At 43.7% G+C, this 19,411-nt stretch overlaps 1 long non-coding RNA gene across 1 annotated transcript; it reads left to right on the top strand.

Annotated features, from left to right (window-relative positions):
• Positions 1-252: 252 nt before the first annotated feature.
• Positions 253-9,298, top strand: LOC144132287 (uncharacterized). The gene is made up of 2 exons (XR_013314756.1): positions 253-2,308; positions 9,100-9,298. It is a non-coding gene; the product is annotated as an uncharacterized LOC144132287 (long non-coding RNA).
• Positions 9,299-19,411: the final 10,113 nt, after the last annotated feature.

Below are 19,411 nucleotides of genomic sequence, written 5' to 3'. Positions count from 1 at the left end.
CCTTGGGCGTTGCGCTTGCAACAGTATACATTTTCTGTCGTGCACAAATCCGGCCGGCTTCATCAAGATGCAGAGTGCCTGTCCCGTCATCCCGCCTATTCTCCTTCCCCTAGAGACTGTGACTCAGCCGCCTGTGTCTTGTCTATCGCGGCCTTCTCTAGACGAACAGCAATGGCTGGATTCCACCTTACGCTCCATCATCTACCGTCTCAACGCTAACTGCTGTTACCCTTCCCTTGCCATGTTCGTCATCAAGGGAAGCACTCTCTACCATCCCAATATGCGCCCTGATGGCGCTCAGCTCGCTTGTCGTCTCCCAACACATGCGTTCTGCCATCCTCGAACAATCCGCCTTTTTCTTTTTCCTGTGCTGCCACCTCGCGTACAACGCTGGAAGCTCACTGGTAGGGTACTGCGCGCCCAACCCGGCCGGACTGAGTGCCGCTGCGGAGCACGTTTTGTTGGAATCTGTCAACGATGGCGTGTCCTGGGCAGCACCGGGTACCTGGAGGATTTCTAGGGAATTGACTGATGGCTTGGTGCGAAGTCCGAGGCAGGCTGTATTGCCCACTGAAAAGCAAATTCTTCAGTATCTCCGATCATCCGGCATGCGATGCGAACACCAGCTAGCAAGGGCCGCCGCTTCAGAGATGAAGGCTACATTCGGAACATAATGTTCAATGAAATATCCCCGATCAGTGAGGTTGGCGTTTTCCGCTGTATATGCCTGCCATTCATGAAAGGTGGATACTACATCGTGCACGCCGTAGTACAGAAAATGACTGGGGACAACAGTTTTCACAAGCGATCGTTGTGCTCAAGCGCTGCAGAATAGCTACACGAGCTATAAAAGCACAAGCGTACTCGCAACAAAGCAGCTCTGTTAGCATTTCACTGTATTTTCCCACAACACACCGCTGCATAGGTTAAACAAGCATGCGCGTCCCTAAAGACGAGCGCGAGAGGCGCACATTAATCCATTCCGGCGATACCACGCAGAGCTCTTCATCATGGATATGGTTCGAACACACGCATAACGCACCTTCTTCTTCTTCTGCCTCTTAATACATGGCACATACCCACACGGGGGGATTGGCCAGGGTGTAGTGGCATTAACAAGGAAATTTCCATAGGAGATTATGACAAAATTTTAGCACCATGCGCGAGTGCTCTCGTAGCTTCTTTTTCGTTGCCCGCTCCATCGCGCGTTGAAAGCGGCTCACTGCACTTGCCCATTTGGCCTTCTTGCTTGAGAAAGCAAAAAGCGTCGGAACGAAGTCTGGGTGCCGCGGTGACATTCGAGGCCTTCCTGCCCATGAATAAAACACTTCGTGATAGACTGCACACGCATTTAAACACAGTACCTCATCCGTACCTGTCACAAAGTGATTCCCGCACAGTCTTGGCGTGCTTGACGGTGCCCAAGGGCGGCACTATCGTCGAGCCGGCGAACTGCTTTTATCCACGCTTCGCGTCGAAGGCTGTCCCGGGAAGCGCTCGGAAAGCGAAAAAATCCGAGTTTACTTCCCTTTACATATTGGGCATTGCTGCCGTATGCAACACATTTCGTAGGTATCGCCAAATGCGTCGCGCTGAACGCCCGACGGCTGCAGCAACGCACCCCGCGTAGGAAGCCGGTTTGTTTACACTTCCACGACCGGTCTCGAGTGGAGCGAGCGACCCTTCCAATATGTTTCGCGACACCGCCGCCAGGGGATCGGTGCATGCGCAGTCGCGTCGTGAAAAAAGGGGGATTCCATGATGCTCCGACGGCTGGTCATCTACAAGCGATTGCGGGTCGGTGGGCTGGAAACGCTGATTGGTCAAAAAAAATGTGACGTCACGCCTGCAACGTCATAATTACGTGACATTTAATGGCGTCATTTCCGGTTGGGGACAGACACATTTTCCCTAGAGTTTTCTCGGAATTCCCCAGGTTTTTGACAGCGCGCGCGGGATTAAAAAAGCGCATCTGATGCGCTGCGCTTTCACACTGCATGCGCACTTCTGAACAGAATGGCGTCAGTGTTTCCAAACCAGAGTGAACGTCAACCTGAGCACGGTGACCATGATTTGCATCACGACGATCGTGGTCGACGTTGCGGCGTCTGCGACAAAGTCTTCACTCAGCGGAAGAACATGCTGCAGCATATGAGGATTGTCCACAAGTTGGAGGCAAAAGGAGCTTTTCTTCTCTGCGACAAATGCAGCAGCCAGCTATCAACGCTCGAAAATTTGGTTCATCACTGCAACGTGGTGCACAAATTTCCAGCCGAAAATCTGCAACTGTCCTTTGGGAACGACAAAGGTAATGAGACATGTATGCAACGCGACGTGCATGAATTTGCCTGCAATGCCTCTTTGGCCCTTTTTTGTTTTGCTTTAATGTTTTTTGCAAGTTTGTGCGAATGCATATACAGTATTGTGCGTTTTTATCGTGAAGACTCAAAAATTTCCCGCCCTCAGCCGCGGGCTCATTTGCGGTGAAACTGTACACAAAGCTTGCGAGCGCTCCCCTCACACAGTCTACAGACGACCGAAAAACATTTAATACACTCAAAAACAAATAACTGGTCAGTTTTGGGGTGTTGACCCTGTGAAAGAAGTAGACGCCAGGTCTGCAAACACATGCAAACATCAAGCTGTGCACAGCTTGAGGCTTAAAATGGAAAATAATGGCAAAGTTGATTGTGATTCCTGCAACGTAATACACCTCCTAGTATGCAGTGTGTGCAGTATGCACTACATTGGGCAGACCGTTAACCCTGCACGAATTCGCTTGAATAACCACCGCGCGCATATCTTTTCCCTACCCAACATTCCCTTGTCAAAACACATTAATGAGAAAAACCACCCATTTGATGCTTAACAGTCTTACAGGGTGGGTTCCACAACACCCGAGAAAGAGAGCAACGTACGCGAGTCGTACTTTATTCACAAATTTGAGACAATTCCTCACGGCATTAATGAAAGTCCGGGCGTATTGACCTTAGGAGCGCCGACTTGACCAACCTCGGTCGTTTCTCGCCAGCGGAATCTTTTTTCAAGCTTCGCCGCCCATCCGCTTACTCAAAGCTCTTTAACCCCCCCCCCCCCCCCCCCCCCCCCATCCCCCAGCCCATCTTCCCAGTTCAACCACCTTGCCGAGCGGGGTGCAATTGAAGCACCCTTGACTAAATGCTCCCGCCATTCATATTTCCCCCCACACGATACTTTCCCGAACTCGGATGTTTTGCCGCTATTTTCTTTTGTGTGTTTGTGTTTTCATGCACAGTGCACATGTCTGTAGTTAAGCTAACTGCGCCGCTTTCCGCCTTGACTATGCGTGCCGATCGAAGAGGCTCGAGGGAAGTTGTCTGCCCTGTCTGCGTTTGATTCTGTTTATTTGTTTACTCGTTATGGCCAGCGGCACCCGAGTACGTGCATCTATAATTCTTATCTGTTCCGCGAATCCGACGCCGTCTGATTCTGTTCTGTAGTCGCCGCCGCTGTGCCTTGAGAGGTGCCTTTTCTCCCCTCCCGCTCCTTTTCCTTTCTCTTTTCTTTTTCTGCCCGCTGCCCGCGGCTGCTTGGTAGACAGGGCCGGAAGCGGCCGGACAGCGCTCGTGTGTGTCCGTTCTTCGTGTGTCCGTTCTTCGTTCTTCGTGTGTCCGTGTTTCATTGCGCTGTTTCTTCCCTTAAAATGCATTACCAACTAGCCCGGAACCTTGCTCTAGTGCATACTGCATACACTGCATTCTAGGAGGTGTATTACGTTGCAGGAATCACAATCAAATTTGCCATTAATTTTCAATTTGAAGCCTCAAGCTGTGCACAGCTTGATGTTTGCATGTGTTTGCAGACCTGGCATCTACTTTTTTCACAGGGTCGACACCCCAAAACTGGCCAGTTATTTGTTTTTGAGTGTATTAGAATGTTTTTCGGTCGCGTGTAGACTGTGTGAGGGGAGTAGTGAAAATTTTGGCGAGGCGCTCGCTTTGTTCGAGAATGTTGAAATGTTTTCTGAGCATTTTGTTACGCACGTTAGGCGGGTTACTGGTGAAGGCAAGTACGAAATTTTCCCGGTGATCTGTTTGCTCGCTGTATCGATCGACGTCCCTCCAGTATTTGCTCTCGGTTGAGTTTAGATGCATGCCTTTTCAAAGGCATCGCCGACAATGGCAGGGGGGGGGGGGGGGGGGGGGGGGTATCGTTGCTTAATGAGGATTTCTCGCATATTCGTTTGGAATTTTTTTACTAAGTCTTCATCATGAGAACATATTGTTTTAAATCGATGTGCCTGAGAAGTTTGGGATGCTTGTTTTAGAGTGACGAGGATGGCAGCTTTGGAAGTGTAGGCATTGTTGACGGTCCGTCGGTTTTCTATGCACAGAAGTGGTAATTAAGTGAGCCTTCGTTTACCGAAATCTCAACATCTAGGAAGTTAATTGTAGTGCGGGAGTACGTGTAAGTGAAAGATATATTGAGGTTGACGAGGTTGAAGTTTTCAATAAAATGTATGAGTTCTTGCTCTGTGTCAGTCCAAATTAAAAAGATGTCATCCAAGTAGCGTTTGTATAAAGTGGGCTTAATGGGGCAATCTTTCAAAAATTTAGATCCAATACTATGCATGATGATGTTGGAGTAGGTGGGGGCCATCCTTGTACCAATGGCTGTGCCGTTAATTTGTAAACAGTGTTCATTGTTGAATTCGAAGTCGTGATATTCGAGTACGATTTTCGCCAGTATTTCTAAAACACGTGGAGCAGGGGAGCATCAAATCACTGATCGAAGCATATGAACAAAACAGAAAGGAGGAATCTCCTGCCCCACGTGTTTCAGAGGTATTGCTCACAGCAACATCTTGCAAGAAGCTGCAGGGAAGAGAAAAGTCGATTAGACGGTAGCCAGTCGTACTTGAGCCTTCTACATCGTAGAAGATCACCACCGAGAGGATCAGGTTTCGTGAAGTTTGCGCGCGTGATCGTGCCGGTTTATCACTGCCCTTCTTGCTAGTGAAGCGATTATTTTTGATGTTCTCTTTATGCTCCCTTTGCCATCTGCCATTTTTGATCGTTCCATCTTCTGGGCAAGTACTATATTTGAGATTCGAAACAGAAGCAGAAGCGACCACGACCGCAGTTATGCAAACACGCGAAACACACACATACACGAACGCGCGCACATACACACGCACACACACATACATACACACACACACACAGTCGCACACTTTCACAAAAAGACGAAACACGCTACAAGAGCACCTCTATCGGCATATATGCCATAAAAGTAAATATTTACAACAATATACTATCTTTTAGTATGCACCATTTAGTTGCCACACACACACACACACACACACACACACACACACACACACACACACACGCACGCACGCACACACACACACACACACACACACACACACACACACACACACACACACACACACACACACACACACACACACACACACACACACACACACACACACACACACACACACACACACACACACGCACGCACACACGCACGCAAGAAAAAAACACGCCATAATGAAGAAAACCGCCAAAGACAACGATAAACAAACCGGCCTCCGAACTCCATTCGTCATTTTTAAACGCCAGGGCGCGCGGCACACTCCGGCGCGACATTTAAACTGCCTTGAGCGGGAGCTCGAGGCCGCGCTTCCGTAGGATTGTTCCGCATAGCGCAGTCGATTTTTCTGTGCCAAAATTCCAATTTCATTTTTTTTTGGGGGGGGGGGGGTTACCCTACCATACCCCCTTAAAATCAGACTGATATCATTGCCTTTAATATCTTTGTTATTACTTTCTTAATCGGGCGCAGGCGTCCACAAACGATAACACGAAGGGATCGCATTCCAGGATTCCACCACCCAATTGCATGCTTCAGCGTTAAAGTGGGTAACTAGGGACACCTAGCAAACACGCGTGCAGATATGGAGCCAGGTGATGGCAACAGAAGCATATAGCGCAAGTATCGCGAACGTTCGTGATATAGTTGCATTGGGCGTTTGAATGCTGTATATTCTGCAAGGTACAAAGTTCCTCTTTTTGGTATGTACAGTGTATACATGAAATTATGCTACACATAATCCTCAATGTTTGTCAAATATTTTTCAAGCATTTTTCATTCGTCACTGACATTGACAGTGCCTTCAGTTTTAACACCTTTCTAAACAATTTTTTCTAACGTATATTTTTATGCAATTTACAGAGTTCCATGATTGCAAAGGACAGGAGGAAGCGAGCCAGCTGTGCAAGTTCATAATATCCACAGGTGAAAAAAGGCTCGCCAACGGATGTACGAGGGCATACTACACTTGCCATAGGTCAGGAGTGGCACGACCAGGCCGAGGCAACAAAACTCGTGCGATGAAAAGTCAGGGAAGCTGCAAGTGCGGCAAGACATGCCTTTCTTTTATGATCGTTACAAGAGACGAGGGTACTGTCAAGGTCTCGTACCAAAGGACGCATTATGGGCATGATGCAGATGTTGAACACCTGAGTATGACTGACCAGGAAAAAGCAAGCATTGCGGATGACCTCTCGAAAGGAGTGCCCATGAGGACAATATTGAAGAAAATAAGGGAATCAGTGACAAGCAAGCTAACTCCTCTGCATTTGACAAATCGCATGGACTTGCACAACATCAAGCGGCAATATAACCTCACAGTTCCTGAAAGATGTCACGATAATGATGCTGTGAGTGTAAGCATATGGGTGCAAGGCATGAGAAACAAGGGGTAACCTGTTCGCTTGTACAAAGAGCATGGAGTTGTTGACCCAACGAATACCTTTAGTACAAAAGACTTTGCTCTTGCCTTAATGACGGAGCCACAGGAAGAGCTGCTTAAAGTTTTGGGCACAGGAACAGTCTGTGTTGATTCCACACATGGAACAACAGGGTACCAATTTGAACTGGTGACTGTTCTAGTGCTGGATGAATATGGAGCAGGATTGCCTATGGCTTACTTCATCTGCAGCACGATGAATGAGAAAACCCTGGCAGCATTCTTTGAATCCCTGAAGTCCTCCACAGGAGCCCTCTCAGCTAGAACTTTCATGACAGATGATGCATCCGAATACTTCAAGGCCTGGTCAACAGTCATGGGTCCACCTCAACATCGACTACTCTGCACATGGCATGTGGATAAAAATTGGAAGCGAAGGATTACTGAGAAGATAAAAGGAAAAGAACTCGCAGTAGATGTTTACCATGCTGTTCGTACACTGCTAGAGTGCCCCGAAAAGGATGAGGTGGCTGAGCTTCTCGAGTCATTTCTGGCCAACAAAGACCCCAGGCTTCAGGAATTTCTTAATTCACTACTTCAGAGGCAACTATGCTCACCGCCTGGAGATGTGGGCCTACAGTTTTCGAACTGGGCTTGGCATCAACACAAACATGTATCTTGAAAGGATGCACAGGACTTTAAAGCATAGTTTTCTGGAAGGTAAGAAGAATCATCGTGTTGACAGGCTCATCACTGCATTGATGGACATGACATACGAGTCTTTGATGAAGAGGGCAGAACACATTGTGAAAGGAAAGAGAACGAGCAAGATGAGCCGCATCGAGAAGAACCACAGATCTGCTGTGGCAATTACTATGCCTGCCAAGAGGAATGAAGACGGAACATGGACTGTGCAATCCCAGTCCACAAGAGACCTCACATACAGGATCTCAAAAGAGAAAGGTAGTGCCTGCTGCCCTCTGAAGTGCAGCGAGTGCATGGTGTGTGTGCATAGCTATTCATGTGATTGTGAGGAGCACCGAATGTGCTTGACGATCTGCAAACACATTCACTGTGTGGTCATCGCTGGCACACCTGAAGGAAGAGATCAGAAGATCCTGAAAGCTACTGAAGCAGTGTCATCCAATTCAAAGACAAGCGAGGCCTTCCACATCTTAGAAAGTGTTCAAACAGCACAAGCCTCCACAAGCATGATAAACTCTGACTTGATCTTGGCCAAGATGGAAGTGCTCAAAGAGTATGTCGCAGAGAAAGAAATTCCTCAAGAAGTGCACAACAAGGCCAGCAAGCTTTTGGACCCTGTACTGAAGATTTATGAAGGCACTAAGAAAGAAGAAATGCCCCACGCATCAAGGGAGCCAGCAAACAAGAAAATCGAACACCAAGTCAGGTTTCATTCCACTAAGAAGCAGAGGCTTTCCAGCTCAGGTACAAGTTTTTCGAAGCCAACTGAGCTTCAGAAGGAGAACATAAAAAAGCACATCCTTAACAGCAATGCTGAGGCAACTGTTATAATAACATCTCCAGGACACAACTACTTATGAAAAATGGGATCGACTCTATGGTACTCTCTTCAGATTTTCAACCCTTCTACAAGTTCATCTGTGCACTTATAGACCTCACCTATGAGGTATGCAGCTGTCTGGAACCAGATGGATGGTGTGTGCGTTAGAGCGCGATAGACACCTCCATACTGGCCATATATGCTGCAGGTAAGTATATTTTCCTTTCAGCAGCAGCTTTGTGGTACCAGTAGGATGGTGTGTGCGTTAGAGCGCGAGAAGCACCTCCATACCGGCCATATATGCTGCAGGTAAGTATATTTTCCTTTCAGCGCAGTGTGTTGCACACTGAAACAACTGCAGCACAATGGTTTTGCTGCATCTGGCTAAGCCAGACCATTTTTTTTCTCTCGGCAGAACCTGACTGCTAGAGAGCGCGTCTCCCAGGTGGCGGATAGGGAGGCTCTAACCAAGCACCTGAAGTGTACAGCTTGCAAAAGGCGCAATAAGTTTGTTTAATTGAGGGCACCTTCTGGCATGGTGTGTCTTATAAGTACAAGGTGCTTGGTAAGAGTGGTGCGTGCACCCGCGGACCAACAGGGGTTTCACTGCTTTGACACATTCCTCACCTGTACATGCTTCTTTTTTCGTCAGGTCTACAGTTGCACATTGCTGGCAATTCACAAAGTTGATGTTCGGGTGCAACTTGATGTAGACATGTTCTGAACAACTCTCTAAGTGACACAGGTACTATTATGCGGTGTCAAATAAGAGTTAAGTGTGTGCAGAGCTAAAAGTGATGACTGTTCTAATTTGTGCTGTTGTGATGTCTTTCAGGTGACAAACAACCAAAGAGAGACGTGAAGACAACATTGGTGACCTTTCATGATTGTACTGAAGATGTCATTATCATCAGTTATTGAAATAATTAGAAGATCGCAACATATACTATGCCTTACATTTTCTTCAGATTCTAGTATATTGCAATCTGCTTGTCATAGCACTGAAATAAACCTATATCTATTTTGTTCCTGAAGCTGTGTTGTCGTCCAATCTCTTTGCACGTATATGCATCCAGTGATTTGAATTTATCACCAGCATTGTCCGGCATGCAGTGTAGAAATAAACAAAGCTGCAACACTTTTTAAAGATGCAAGTTGTCACCGCAAGCTCTCGTAAATTATTCTTTCCAATAAAAACAATTTATGCATTGTAGATTTTGTTTACCTATTCTCTTAAGCACCCATATAAATGAAAGTAGATACACTGAGGTGTGACAACTGAACTGATGTGTGAATTGAGATATGGTTAAGTGAGCGCACAAAATAGACAAAGGGACCACAATAACACTATGCATAACACTGTTCAAAATGCTATGTTGTTGCAGTACTGTAGAATCTGCCAAATGGGCCACACAGCATTTCACTGAGCGAATAGGTAAGATGGATTAGCCTGCATTCATAGTGACAGTCATTAAAACAGCTGCATGGCAAACTCTTTAAGAATGCATGCAAGTTGTCACAGCCTTTTTTTATGAAATAATTATTGAATTAGCACTGCACAAATATTTACTGTTTACATTACAATAGACTACATTGGTAACAAAAGCTTGGATGATCATCTTCTGATATGCGTATAGAGTTGAGTTTAAAGAGGTATAGACACAAAATTTTTGCTTGCATCTTTGAAATGATGCATCAAACATCAGTATAGACGGGTCATCACTTGGCACTTGCCTACGGCCGCTAAATAATTTACAACAAATTTCTTCCTGACAATGTTTCAGTTCCGGCACTTAAGGTGCATTTAGGTCACGTCGGGCATGAAAAAAAAAGCAATATAATTGCTCATACATTGTTCGCTGTAATTTCAGGCTGGCTTAAGCGTTGTAGTGGAGTAAAAGTCTACTTTAGTGCTTATACTGTACTTTTTTTTCATTCCTGACATGACCTAAACACACCTTACATATGTCATCGCCATCATTGGGTAGCTGAAACCAGAACCAAAAATTCATCAAGAAGAAATCCAATTATAAATTATGCTAGCTGGAAGGGGAATACAACAGGGTTATTCATCTATACTAATGTCCAACGTGTTATTTGAAATATGAAAACGCAAAAATCTGATGCCCGCACTGCTTCAAAATTAAAAGGTTACGTAGCTACGCAACACAGAAAGCCAATATTTCAGTGAAACAGAAGCATGCATCAAAATCTTATCCCCCTCACAATACTGCTTAATGAAGCATGCTGGTTCAGCAGCTACAGGCACTGCTTAAGGCTTCATTAATGTCTCATTGGCATGATGCATATTTTCAGTATTCAAGATAGTATCCATATAATATACAACTTGCTTTCAGTCCAGCTATGTTTCATTGTATGCAAGAAGGCTGGTGCAGTACGTATCTGTGTTGTTTTCATGGTATGTCATGGCATGATTAGTTTGTTCGCATCTAGCATTGCTTTCTGACCCATTCTCATTTAAGAGTAATGCCATGGAGGCATTCTGTCAGTTTTAATGATGTGAACTTCATGGCACACAAAGGCAGCTTTTCACAGTGGCCATTTTGCTCATTTTTATTTGTTCATTCATTCAAAGTATCCCCGAAGGTTCTCATTGCAATGATTTTCACGTGGGGGGGGGAGGGTAGCTGAAGCACAAAAACGACTAAAATATTATATACAGTAAAAGTAAGAAAAATAAATTGAAGAAAAAAGAGCTTTAAGGTACAAAAAACCGCATTCATGCGATGCAGTAAAAAGCCGGCTAACAAAGGAATAGTAACGTCAATAGAAACAGAATTGCAAGCTGCAAAACAAAGTGGTGTGCTGATAAAAGAGGAAGGTTAAACACAGTACGGCACAAAGGGACGTGGCATGTAAAGGCACCAAGACAAGCAAAGAACAGTTTACTAAGGAAAACATAAGCCACGAAAATTGTTCCCACAATATAAAGAATACAGTTCACATGGCAATGTCTGAATCTGTTTGACCTTAAAATTTAGTTAGGCTTGTGTTTGCTGTGATGTGTAACATCAAGTTGTACTAGTGTATGACTTTGGCCGGCATGATCGAATGATCTTGCAAAATGAGTTGCGAGGCACAATGGTGCATTTTACTTTGCAGGGGTGGTCACTATGCAGAAAGATGAATTGAGGGATGACGAGGAGGGGTGGTAGCCGACAGAAACCTGCAGGAAAACATGAATGATACAATGTATGAAGGGTTAAATTTATAGAAGCTTTCAGTGATATGCCAGTTTATGCAACTCAGCCAAGTTTTTTAGTACTAAGATGCTGAAGTGTTTTGAATAATGAGAAAAGATTAAACAAGCATTACGGCTTTGCAAGCCTTCAATGTCACTAATTAGGTTACATTGATCATGATCCAAAATGTGTGATGCATGTCCTAGTTTTGGGCTAGGATTAGTGTAATGTATGCAAGTCATTTTTTCATTTACAGGAGCTTATTCTAGATGTTCAATAAATCCCAGGGAGGTGTTTGCAGAACACAGTTATTCTTTTGATTCCATGACAGGTATATGACTGAAGATGAACACCAAGATATTCATATCTTGTGATAAGTACACACTACTGTTATCTGGAAACTATCTGGTGGATATTCGGGTACAGTGTGAATGATGAATTCAGCTTTAGTGACAGTTAGAGACATTAAGGAACAAGAAATTGTTACCTAATTGAGATGTGACTTTTAATATTAGCAGTCCATATGAGTAATCACACTGAGGTAAATCAAAGCATCATCAGTGAATAATCTAGCTCGCGACTTCATACAGATGAGTATTAAGCTGTTCATATCTAGATTAAAAACAGTAAAAGGCCAAATTCACTCATACAACCTTGAAAGAGTCTACATGTTAATTTTCCTGGGAAGAACTAAAATAATTAAAGTAATTTGAAATGATAGAAAACTGTATCATTGCAAAGGCGTCAGGGTGATTGTAAAAACAGCCCGAGGTGGGAAACACAGTCAAATGCCATAAAATCTAAAATATGTGTCAGCTTTGGAACTGAAATGTAGACAGGAATAATATTAACATGTATTTAATACATGGCCATTAACAAATCTGGTGAGTAGCATTTTACACACATAGCAATTATTAAAAGCCGGTGCTAATAGAAACTGTGTTCCGTGAGGTAGTTAATTATTTGCATATGTATGCCATGCTCTGAAGTTTAAAACAGTGCTCAATAATGAGATGTGGTGATGAGTGAGTGTAGATGAATCAGCCCCAAATTTTAAGATTAGAATCAGGCTTGCTAGTGTTGGTTAAGATGAACTAGACCTCTTGATAATGACTGAGCGCAGATGAAAGCAGTTAATGCACACTGTAAGATGTATTCATTACAATTTCATTGAAATGGAGGTGATGATTACTTTGTGTTTTTGGACTGTGCAATGCACCTAATGGAGGAGAAGTAATGTCCATATAGGTCAACACTGCTACAAAAATTTTGAGTAGATGAGCACATTGAGACTTGGGGGCTGGTGTGCTGTAGGCATTCAAAGCGGTTATGTCCAGGTAGGGGTTTGGCTTTATGGCATTCTAGAAGTTGTCAGGATAATTTTTTACTCTATTTAAAGTAATTGTATTGCAAGATCCATAATATCACAGGTTAATTCGACACCTAATGGTCTGTTGCTGAGTGTTATCAATTCATCACAGCTAACCAAAAAGTCACCATTCAGCCAAATTGCTTGCTATGCTACTAGTTTCCCCAAAGGAAATTCAGTATGATTAGTGACGTGTTATGTGGCTTTCAGGTGATATTTATGCATTTAGGCACATTTTGTGCTCAAAAGACAGTACGCACTTTTTCAAAAGAACACTCCAGTGAGTGGTCTTTACAAAACATTACGGATGTATTATTCACAAAGGTAACTGTGACAGGAAAATAACTGTGCAAAGAAAACCGGCATTACAAATTTGACAAGTAATTTTTTATTGCAAGCATCAGTGACCAATCTGCAGAATGAACCCCAAGAACTTTGTGCACAACTGTGATACTAGGGGAAAAAGTTGATTCCTGCTTAGACGCCACCGTGCATAATGTGCTGTGCTGTATAGTAAGTCGAAGATCAAATGACGAACCGGATGCATGATGCTATGGCATCACCATCTTGTACCCGCTTCCCTTTTATTTTTCTTCGTCACACACACAGATTAATTCTTCCCCCTTTAAAAAAATTAGACAATGCTAAGAATGAAAGTCCTATTTCACAACATAATCATTCAATCATGAAGGCGGTTGTGATACTCGAGTGGACACCTGTCTGGCTACTGGACTTCACCTTTTCCTGCGTGTTCTGATGCCACATCTTCAGCTTCCAAACTCTCAGCCTGTTGCGCTATCTTCATCCAGTCCTTGGAAGTTGGAAGGGCTTATAGCTTCCCAGGAATACCCACTGGGAGAGTTGACATGCATACCTGTTTGCAACGCGTTTATCAGGCCGATGTCCCCGGCACCTGACACAACTTGGATGCGTTCCATGTATGGTGATCTTCAAGGAGCAATGAACCAGGTCCCTTCTGTCCCACAACCTTCAATGCCTTTCTGTAGACCAGATCACCCTTATAAGCAATGAGAGACTTTTTCACCCACACAGTCATCACGACAAAAGGATGGAGTCTTTGCACCCCTCTTTCTGTCAGCGTACTTCTCGCTGAAATGCTGTTTTGCTTCTCACTCCTTCCTGGAGCTTTGTCAGTTGTGGTCCTGGATTGGAGAACCCTGTACTCGGGCAACCAACAATGTCCATCATAGTTCTTGCAGTGAAACTGTGCAGCAATACAGCTGGTGCAGTTCCAGTTGTCGCATGAGGCGCGCTGCAGTAAACAGCCAGGTACTCCAATATTGCAGTCGCAAGAGAACGCTGTTCCATTGCTGCAAGTTGGACAAAGTCCTTGAGTACTCTGTTGGAGAGCTCTACCTGCCTGTTACTCTGGGAGTGGTAAACAGATGAGCAAGTGTGCTTGATTCCTGTTGCTGATGGAAGTCTTCAAAATTTTCAGATGTAAGCTATAGCCCATGATCAGTCAGTACCTCATCACAGTATCCTTCGTGACTGAAAATCGCAGTTAGAAGCTTAACACTCTCGGAGGTTACGTTTCTAACAAAGCAGACCTCTGGCCACATGTAGTAGAAGTCAGTCACGGTCAGCGCAAACATGCAACTTTCGATCCTTAGCCTTGCAAATAGACCAACAATGTGGCAATTTCTGCTGGGCATGTTCTGGTAGTGAAATTGGCTGTAGCCATGCCACCGATGGCTTAACAGATTTATCTGCAGCTTAGCAAATGTGCACATTTGCAAATGTACAAATGTTCACTCGCGCCATGGCGAGAGTGAACAAGATCCTCCACCTGTTTATCACGTCCTGGCCACCAGTACTGGTTGCATAGTCTCTGTTTTGTTTGAACAATATCGCAGCGTGACTCATTTTCAGCTGTCAGCTAAGCTGGCGTCAATGTTCTTACTCATCTTATAAGAACAGATTTTCCATTACTGCCACCTTTTCCCATACATTGAAGAATGGCAACAGCTCAGAGCAGAGGGCACTTTTAGCAGGCCACTTGGTTGTTATGTACAAAATTACATGTTGCAGCACTGGGTCTGCTTGAACAGCTTCCTGCAATTGTTCTTTAGTGATACATAATGAAACGACGGAAACAATCTCTTCCAATCTCTTCTTCTTGTTCCTGTAATGCAGGCAGTGGTAAGCGTGACAGCGCATCTGCCACCGTACATTTTCGCATCCGTGATGGTAATGCACATCGAAGTCATAGTACAGCAGGTGTGCAGACAATCTTGCATTACGTGCCGATCAACGACTTGTTCCATGTGATGAAAGTAGGGTGAACTGTGCTTCATGACCTGCTTCAATTCGAACTTCCTCCCGCATAAAAAGTAATACCAATATTCATATGCCCATACACACGCAAGTGCTCCCTTCTGTACGGCAGAGTGTTTACACTCAGCCTGGAAGAGTTGAGATGCGAATGCAGCAGTACGCAGGTCTCCATTGCATTTTTGTTACAAAACAGCTTGAATGAGTTCTGCACCAATTGTGTGAATTAATTATCAACTCTTGCAGGAGAAAATATACAATTTAGATTTCAGCAGCACATATCATACCAATGTTCATACTGAATTTGAAAAATTTGTTGAGGCTCTTGAGTATTTCATATCGAAATGCACATTATACACCACCCGTAGGTACGAACAATCTTTGTTCCTGTGGATGAATCAGAACATACTTGAGGCTAAACAAGAGAAGGATAAATGGTACCATAAGTTGAAACGTCAAAAAGAAAACATTTATTATTCAAACAAGTTCAGATCCTCCAGAAACTATGGAGTGGCATTAATACAGATTAGAAAGAAAGAATACAACTGTATGCTAATAGAGAAAGCACAAGGAAACTCCTGTAAAATCTAGGACGTGGTAAATAGCGTAATTGGTCGACAATTAAAACAGCACATAGTTCCTGAACACACTGATGAAAACACAGTTGATAAGTTTGATAATTACTTCACAAACATTGGCCCTGAGCTTGCCGCTCATATCCCTAATCTACCGTGCTCTGTTAATGACCCACGTGTTCATGACACCTAGCTCTTACCGCAAGCCATTGCCGATTGCAACATCACAGCAATCGTGAAAACTCTCGCCGCAAACAAGGCAACCGGACATGACGGGATTACTGTGAGAGCGTTAAAAGAGAACATTCACTATCTTGCACCATTCCTGGCAACAAAAATGAATCACACAATTTACGAAGGTATTTATCCAAATATTTTGAAGATTGCTGGAGCTATACCAGTTTACAAAAAAGGATAGCAATGATCCAGGCAGTTACCGACCAATCTCGGTTTTGAGTATCATTAACACTGTGTTCGAAAAACTTGTCGCAAAGCAACTAAATGACTACTTGGAGAGAACTAGAATCATATCTCACTGCCAATAAGGCTTCAGTAATAAGAGGTCTATATCTACAGCAGTAATGGCATTGTCTCGATCGAGAGTATGTTCATCTTTGCATAATAATGAAATATCTGTAGCCTTGTTCCTCGACTTAAAGAAAGCATTTGATACTGTCAGTCATAACATTTTAATTCAGAAGCTAGAGCACTATGGTTTTAGGCATTCCACTCTTGATTTTTTTTACAAGCTACACTACTAACAGAAAATAATTTGTCCTTGATTTTTTTTACAAGCTACGCTACTAACAGAAAACAATTTGGCCACATAAAACACTTAAAATAATCTCAACAGCCTGTCTGTGCTGGAGTGCCCCCAGAGGTCAGTCCTAGGCCCTGTGCTGTTTTCTATTTATGTTAACAATTTTCGTTTCTGTTTGCAGAATTCAAAACGGTGATGTACGCTGATGACACTGCAATAGTTTTTACAGGCAACACTAACTGAAATTGAGGCTAAGACACGCTAGTCAAGTAACATCTTTGCATGGTTTAAGGCTAACAAGCTGAAAATAAATGCTATGAAAACAATGTACAGTACTCACGGATTGAAATAGGACATTCGGAGCGCGTGGCCGTCGCTTCATGGAGCGCCGCCCGTAGACGCTCATGGAACCAAGGTGGTGCATTGTGGTATGGCGCGAGAGGGAGAACATCTACAAAGCAGAATTGTTCCTTCCAGTAGCCAATGAGCCGGCCTGTGGTTTACCACATGCCTGCGTGGCACTGCAAGGCTAGCGCTCCGAATGTCCTATTTCAATCCGTGAGTACTGTACATCCTGTTTAGGTCAAGGCAAAACAGATCACAGATACACGATTACATATTTGCCTCGATAACGTATTAATTGAGCAAGTTGACGCCATTAAATTGTTCGGCGTAATCTTAGATTAGAACCTTAATTGGCACAAACATATCGATCCCCTGTGCTCCAAGCTTGCTTCAGCTTGTTACATTCTATATAGAACACGGGGGAAATATCTGGGCTGGAGATCATTTATTTTTCTCTTCCTCATTGTCATTGGACCTACTGCTGCGAGTCATGGGCTAGTACACACAGATCTTAGATTCAACAAATTATCTATTTGCAGAAAAGAGCACTGCGAATAATAATATACTCGAACAGGTATCAGCCCAGTGCTCCTTTGTTCATTAGGTTACAGATTTTGCAGTTTCCTTTGTTATATAAAATGAGAATCGAAATGGTAGTAAATAACATTATAAAAAATAATTACCCGCAATTATTATTTTTCTGTTGCCTAACAGGAATACTGGAAATGCAAGCAATATTAATTTTAATTACCTTGTATCTCGAAACGCCTATGGTCAGCACCTAATTCAATATTGCGGGGCGAAAATATGGAATAGTGTACCACTTGATATCAAAATGGCTAACATTTTCCTGTTTGCTAATAAGTTCTACTTTTCGAAGGTTGAGGGTTATGTTTGTCAATCTTTTTATGTCTGCTGTTAAGTGTTGTTGGCTGTTGCTTTGTTCACAGATCATTTACAACCAAGTTTCATGTTGGCATCTTCTGTTGTAATAACAGATGTGTACATTGGGCCTATACTAGCTTCAACTATTGGCCCAGCAGTTTTTGCAAACGTTTTGTAGTATCTGAAATGAAAAGAAAGAAAGAAAGAGATAAAGAAAGGAAGAAGGAAAGAAAGTCCATGCTCTGAAGCATTGCCTCACAAGTTGAAAGTAGTTGCTTCACTTCATGAAAGCTTTCAGGTGCCTCAGAGTCCCAAGCGAATGCAACGTAGTGTCGCAATAGCCTGCACAGATGCTCAACAACATCTGCATAGTGAGACCACAAGACCACATAGCGAGACCACTTGTTTTGAAGTGGGACCACTTGCTTTGAAGTGGCACCACTTGAAAACAAGTGGGGCCGTTTGGAATCCCACTTCATAGACACCTCGCACTGCCATGAACAACATAAGCGCACACTCCAAGGGAATGTTGAAAATCCGCTGCAGCAAGGAGAGGTTCATGACTGAAGGAATGCAGATGCAGGAACCATTGGAAGCAGGCTGTTGTCAATGCACAGTGTTTGGAGTAAATTGTACCAGAGCCCCACAAAGGGCAGATTTTGTTTGCCGCAGTGTCCAGGTATCCAGTGAAAGCCCACTTCTTTAACATGTAGTGGAATGAAAAATCTTAGAGAATGGCCCAGAAGAGCGTCCCTCGAGCATTCGAGTGCAGTCAGGACAGAAAGGCTGTCAGCAAGTATTATGACATTAGTAACGGTGCAAGGGACCTTATCTAGGGCCAACTGAATCACTAGAATATCAACAGCAAATATAGGTGTATAATCAGGGGCCCGAAACGAATAAGTGCAATCTAGAGCTAATAGCTACCGTTTCCTTTTCTTGAAAGGCATCTGTGAAAATTGCAGTATGAGCAGGAAATTTGTCCAGACACTCTTCTATAAGCCCATTTAAAACATTTGCAGGAAAATTCTTTGCATTTAATTCTTAGGAGGGTGTTCTCAAAGTAAATACCAGCATTGGTCCACAGGTTGTGAACCTTTACTACAAAACTGAATGTGATAAAAATTTTTGATAGCAGAGAATTTGTGAACCTAATCTGAGGGAGCTTATAGCTAGGCCAAATACTACAGGAGAACAGAGTCGGGGATATCATAAATATATGGGGCTAGCCAATCCTGGAATAGGCTTTAAAGCTCTAAGGAAAGTTTGCAGAGTAAGAAGCTGAAACCATGAGTTTAAACCAGGTATTCGCACCTCCAAGAGCAGCACAGCATTGGCCACAGTTTTTGGTCATCCAAGAAAAAGACGCAGATCATGTCTCTCTAAAAAATCAAAGGTTGAAGCTTGCACCTTGGACAACCAGAAAAAAGAACAAAGCGCAGACTCAAGTAGTGGCCTTACATAAGATTTATAAAAAAAAAGAGCGAAGTGTCACGGTACATGCGGAATTTTTTGTGGCTGATTCTCACCAACCTGCCAAGGACGTACTTACCTTTGAGTACTTTTTTTTTATTTGTAGTCACCAGTCTAACTGCAGATCGTAGGTAATACCGAGGTATTTTATAGACTATCAACTTGTGGGATTTGGGTATTGCGATACAGCAAGGAGATGTAAAGGGGGGATGCTGATGGGAAAACAAGGAGGGCACTCTTAT

This window comes from Amblyomma americanum, chromosome 5, assembly GCF_052857255.1.
Source record: "Amblyomma americanum isolate KBUSLIRL-KWMA chromosome 5, ASM5285725v1, whole genome shotgun sequence".
NCBI lineage: Eukaryota > Metazoa > Arthropoda > Arachnida > Ixodida > Ixodidae > Amblyomma > Amblyomma americanum.
This window is presented reverse-complemented; position numbering and strand designations above follow the sequence as displayed.